Here is a 6,691-nt window from a genome sequence, read left to right on the forward strand (position 1 = left end):
AGACACAGGAACTTGCAAAGTGACATTTGTTTTTTTTTCCCTAATATTTATTTGTCTGTTCTTCAAAATGAACATTGCCTTGAGGTATATGTTTCTGGCACATGAATAGAGTAAAACTATGTAGACTCCCTCCCTACCAAATTCAGTTAAAGAAATGCTTAGGAGATCTGTACATGTATATAGATTATGCTAGTACAGTCTTAGTGGGAATGCAAAAACAGCTCTTACCAACTGGGGTGTGGAAGTCCGCAATGCATTCATGTACACTGTATGTCATGCTTTAGTAACTGTCAATGCGAATGTTTGATGAAAGCTGGGAAGCCTCTTCATCATAAACCCATTGAAAACTAGTCCTGAGTATTCTCAGGCTGGGATAAATGGGAAATGCATGATACGTGCCTAGGAAAATCAGTCTGTCTTAACGGGTCAATGCAATAACCTGTATAAACCTTTCTTTCCAAACAAAGTCATATGTAATAGACATGATAAAAACAGGTCACTGCATTATGTTATTTAAAGTAAGATGTCATTAATTATTAAGTTGGAAACTTTATTTGCATTACAACCATTTAATACAATGAACACACATTTCACTCTCTTTCTGAATTCTTAAGATCAAACATTTAAGAAATTGAATACTCTTATAGAGTGGAATGAAAAAAAAAAGTATACAGGTAATGCATTAAAAAATGTATGTATGATGAAAAATATTTCAAACTTTCTTGGACTTTATCTATCTTAAAGAAAGTTTGTTTAGGCACACATATTAATTTCTATATTCTCTTCTATTGTGTGCTGCATCTTCATATCTGGCCTTTGTCATCTGTAAGGAGAACAATCATAGTATGTCTTATGTGGAATACTTCACTATTCTATATATAGCTCTGTTAAGTTCTGCTCTGCTCTGAACTAATACTCGACTCACAAAGAACATTTCTCTTGGATTATGTCACCCATGCAAAGTTGACTATCTGCCAATTATTTATTTGTGGTAAGCTTGTAGAGTAATAGCTTTCCTGCTCGTCGTAAGAACTGGTACTGTTACAACTCACGTTTCTAATGTAGGTTTTAACTGGAAATACGTGTACGTTTCGAAAGGGGGTGGGGTATCCCACATTTTACTTCAATGCTTGGTTACATTGATAGCTAGTGTAGCTGTATTTTGTGTTTTTAAAGCAACTGCATTAGTAAACTCAGCAGTGCTTACAAGCCGTCATGTGCTTAAAATAACATATGTTCAAAAATATCAATGGGAATATGCATGGATGATATTCAAATAAACGAGCGTGGAAAAAAACAGAAAACATACATATGTCACAATTTCAAATTGTTTTGAACACAGAGAAAAACATTAAGTGCGGGGGAAACTGCTTGCCTAATTTGTGCAGTTCCCTTCTGTGAGCATTAAATCTTTTCATGTGATTAAGAAATTGATTTGTATTAGTGTTGCTTTCTTCTTTTTTTTTTATTTGCCAAAAAATAGTCAAACATAAAGGCTTGAATTCCCAAGGATAATTCAAATCAAATCCATGGTTTGAATTTCGTCCCTGGACTTAAAACTCGAAATAGTCCTACCTTGCACGTGTGGCACGTCAGTGTGTGTTCAGTTCGAATGTCTTGCCATATATGATGTGTCACACTCATTTATATGCAATCAATTTTGCATAATCCATGGACGAGATTTAAACTCTCTTTGTGAGTTCCATACAATAATGTTCATGTAAAGGTATGTCTGAAGGATTTGTTTCTGTTATATGTCCGCCACAAAGAGTCGCTGGAGGCATCATGTTTTCTGGTTGTCCATCCACCTGTCCTTCCGTCCATCCTTCCATCTGTAATCAATTATGTGGACAGTGTTACTTCAAACCATTTGAGGTATCCAAAGGAAACTTGGCATATCTATGTACATGAGTGGACAAGGTTGCGCCTATCAACTTTTGGATGCACATGCTCAAAGTCAAAGTTCAAGTTTGCAAAATGTCACTATTTCCCCCATATCTCTGCCCTGCCTGAAGGCATTTTCATGAAGCTTAGTGTATACACGCATTACCAAGTAAAGATTCTCTCGGGAAAGTCTAAGGCCATGAGGTCAAAATTCAGTGGTCAAAGGTCAAGTGAAAATGCAAATTAAACGTTTTCCTCCATATCTTGGAAATGGCTCATGCTACCTTCATGAAACTCAGTACGCTGTATATGCACTTACTGCCTGACAAATATTCTCTTGAGAATCCTTGAGTCGTGGGTTTAACCCAAACCAGGCCGGGCTTTTTTGGGCGTTCTGTGGCCGGGGAGGGGTTGATTCAACCCCCCCCCCCCCCCCGAGATCTCGGCCGTCGATCGCGCAATCGCCATGAAATTTGGCACGTGCATTACCTGTGGCGTAATCTACCAAGCTATACAAAAAGAAATGGAAATTTTCGTCATAATGATTAATTATGCTAATATATGCATAAAATCATACATTTTGCTCTAAATCAGAAATTAAAGCTCCTAGAATCCTAATTTTTGGTGAAAACATTCTTTGTAGCATTCGTAACAATGTACTTGAAAAAAAAATTGGTATCAAAATCAATTTCTTATGTATTTTATTGTTTTATGAATTTCTTATGTATTTCTCTGTTTTTTCGACCTTTTGTTTTATCATTTTTTTTCCGCGAAATTTATGACAGAACCTATATCAAGCATAATTATGCTAAAATTAATTAGTTTCAGCCTATGAAAGTGAAAATAATCATATCTTTATGAATAAGAAGAGAAAACTCCATTTGCATAGACTTTATACACAAAATCACGTTTTTGAACCATTTTCGGTCTGACAGGCATGTATAAAACGTTATGCAGCGTCGTAATGGTATGCACGATTTTCGCGAAAATGGTGTCAAAAGATGCGCGAGACTTGAAAGTAAAAAGTCAGCGAACGGCGCGGTCAACAAATTTCGCGCGGCAGAGCAGTCGCGAAAAATGTCGAGGGGGGGGGGTTGATTCAACCCCCCCCCCCGCCTTTTTAGGGTTAAAGGTCAATAGTCAAAGGTCAGATGAAAATCCAAAAATTCCCCTGAAATAGTGCTGAAATTACAGTATTACATACCTTGAAAAATTCTTCGTGCATACACTTGATTAAACTAGGTGTATACATGTATTATTGCAGAGCGATTCTGTAAGGAAAGATTTGGGCCACTGAGTCAAAGGTTAATTTAATGATAATGTTGAATTGTCACTATTTTCCCCATATTTTGAAAATAGCTCAACGTATTGTCATGAAAATTGGATATTACCAGTTGGTAATTATTTGGAGGAAGATATGGGCCATGGAGTCAAAGGGCGAGGGTCAGTGGTCCAGTGAAAATGCTCAAATTCCTAAATACTTGCCCTCTAAAACAATTTAGTCTCTTAAATGAAATCTGATTAAAGGAATGTATAAACACTAAACACATATGGGGTTGTGCCATCAAACTTTCAAATATGTCATTTCAGTTTTTTACCAATTACAATGTACACTGTATTGGAAACTGTCATCTCACACTGTCAAGATAATACGTGTACACATCAGACCTATGGGAGAATAATGCTCCAGTAACTGCATATGGCGGAGGCATACCAGTCACCATAATAACACTTCTAGTTGTCTTGTATTGTTCATCACAACTCAGTGTAATACACAAATCAAGAAGTGCCATTGACGAAATTCTGTGAAGCGTCACAGAATTGTCCCATAAGTGGAGCATGTAGGCCTATGACTGTTTTGACGTTTGCTCTTGTTATGTTTATCTCATTTGAGTTTTATGGCGCAACTGGTCCGTGTAGATTTATTGATCCGTTAATCTGGAAACATGTTTGTATTATGACACTGAGGCATAGAAAGAAATACAGTATATGTTTATTATGAATATTTGTACTGTGTTGTTTGTCTGTCGTCATTAACTTTTTCTTAAAACGTTACATTTTCCATGAATCATCCATGTACAGAGGAGGTGCTGTCTAATTGCTTGTTACGATTCGTGATATTGTGTCTTGTCATGTGTGGCGCGTGCTTCATGTGGTTACATTTCTTGATAGCAGTTGTGCAGATCACGTGATATTTGGTCGCTGTCCATACATGATTTTTTTAACTGCCAAACGAGTAGCATTTTGTTTATGCCAAGACGATGTGTATCTGAATGTGCGTGCTTTGTTTGTATTTTACAGTATGTATTTTTGGTATTTATGAAGACCCCGTGAAGCATTTAGTGTACATTGTAAATGCTTTACTCTCCAAAAGCACTCCTTTTAGCTCAGTTATCATCGTTAAGTCTTTAGCTGAAATTTGTGGAAATGTGAACTGTGCAGAGTACCAGATAGTATGCACTGTCATTATCATTCAATTCAATCTTCAATTTTATTCCACATGCTAAAAAGTATAAAATTTAAATATATACATAACATAGCATATTGCACATTACGTTTACATTGGAAACAAAAGGAAAATTCATCACCATGGAAACTGGGTAGAGCGTCTATGCACGCACCAGGTTCCAACCCAAGCTATATTCTAAAAGACCGTGACATCATCACTTCAGCAGTTCATTAATATTTATAAGCATTTCCCCTGACATTCGTATATTTTATTACGCTATAAAAAGTTTATAAAAAATCAGAAGTACTTTCGGTCGATTTCCCCACTTTTTTTTTCTGATCAGAAACACAAGACTTCATAAAAGAGATTTAACTATTATAGGCAGCAGTTTAAGACTGTTTCCTGCTACATGTATTACGGGGCGACATCATACTAATAGTTTAAACCTGTCTTGACATCACGGGAGAATCGGGAGCCATTACCGATACAAGTAGGTCCTACTGAGATACGTGGGTGTCGTAATGGAATAATCAAGACGATAGTTTGACAGGTTTCCATGTATTTTCATCTGTTTTTGGCACATTCCCTAATGAGACCATCAGGTGCCGTGAAGTTGTGATTGATGAGAATAATAATGTGAATATGTTTGAGCAAAATTGATGTGAGTATGGGGTCAAGAACACAGAAAAATTGTATCGGCAGAGCGGACGACTGACTGGCAACTCAAATTCCTTCTTTTATGGCAATCTTCGGACAATTTTGATAGCATTTGTAAAATGTGTGGACTTCAAAGATTGACTGGAGGAGTGATCGTCGCCGTTTGTTTTATGCTAACCTTCGCGGCAAAAATAAACCGATCTCACAATCTCAATGAATCCCCACCTCTCCCCCCCCCCCCCCGTACTACCAGGGAACTGATGCGGAAGATGACGAGAGTGAATGTGATAACAGACCGTATTATCTAACGAAGTCATTGCCATCACTCCATATGTAGTGTATGTATAGACAAGGAAAACAGTAGATGTTGCACGTTGCCGCCTGGTGGTACAATGTAGAAGCTTTCGACCTAAAATCCGGTCGAAAGCTTCTACCACGAGCCGGCATCGTGCGACATCTACTGGTTTACTGTTTTAGTTGTCTCAAATATATCATTCTTCCCAAGATGACAGAAGCATTCGATGAAAACATCGTGAGGGCTGGGCTACATAATTAGCTTTTTGGCATTTCCTCAAAGAAAGGACCGATATTTGCTCCCGTGCAACAATTGCTCTCATGAAATATCTGCACGCTATAGCGAAACATAAATCTACCTACGAACATAACCCTAACCCTAATGTTCATCCTCACATCAAACTAAACCTAAAACCCTATCACAACCCTAACCCTAAGTCCTTGGAGAAAGTAAGACCGAAGCGATTGTTGCAGGATCAAATGTCATATTGTCATGTGCATTCTTGAAGAGTTTGTTCGCAAAAACCGATGTCCATTTTTGAAGATTTTGAAGTACGGTCTCTGTCATAAAGTACAAAATAATACCTTTTAAATGATACATGGGTCACTACATATAAAGGTACATTTGTGAAGTGATGGTCAAAAGAAGCAAAACATTTATTATTATTCTTTTTATTTTTTTCTTGATCTTTAATCGCAAATGTCTCCATTTGGCAAATATGGACTTATCGGTTTTTGCGAACAAACTCTTCATTTGGTAACCAGCACAGCATACCATGTCACTTGTCATTGCAGTATAGTAGTGGTCTCTGTTTCTCTCGCCGTCACCCCATTGAAACGACTACTAGTAATAATAATAATAATAATGATAATAATAATAATAACAACAACAACAATAATAATAATAATAATAATAATAATGATAATAACAATAATAATAGTAATAATAATAATAATAATAATAATAATAATAATAATAATAACAATAATGATAATGATAACATCAACAACAATAGGGCAAACTTCGTACATTAGAAAAATGAAATGAATTTGGCCGTAAACTCTTGAGTATAATAACATGAATTGTCTGTGACCTTTTCCTCGTTCACTTTACGACGGCGCCTGAGCTTTAGTGATAGATAATAGATTTAAAGCAAAATGGATGTTCAGCCAGGAGCTTTGTCGGTAGTAACATAAATGCATTTACGAGCTTGCATGATATATAATTATGATCAATTATTGCTTGTAAAACATTGTTATCATTGTTGCTGGTACTGAGAAAAACGTACAAATTGGACAAATTGGGAGAATTTCCCCCTTTGTGTTTGTATGGAATTATTGATTTTAGTCTCTCCATAAGAATATCCGGCGGAGCAGTCACGGATTTTGTTTGCCCCTCCCCACCCC

The sequence above is a fragment of the Diadema antillarum genome, unplaced genomic scaffold (assembly GCF_040938485.1).
Source record: "Diadema antillarum isolate AM-2024a unplaced genomic scaffold, OU_Dant_1.0 scf00000065, whole genome shotgun sequence".
Classification (NCBI taxonomy): Eukaryota; Metazoa; Echinodermata; class Echinoidea; order Diadematoida; family Diadematidae; genus Diadema; species Diadema antillarum.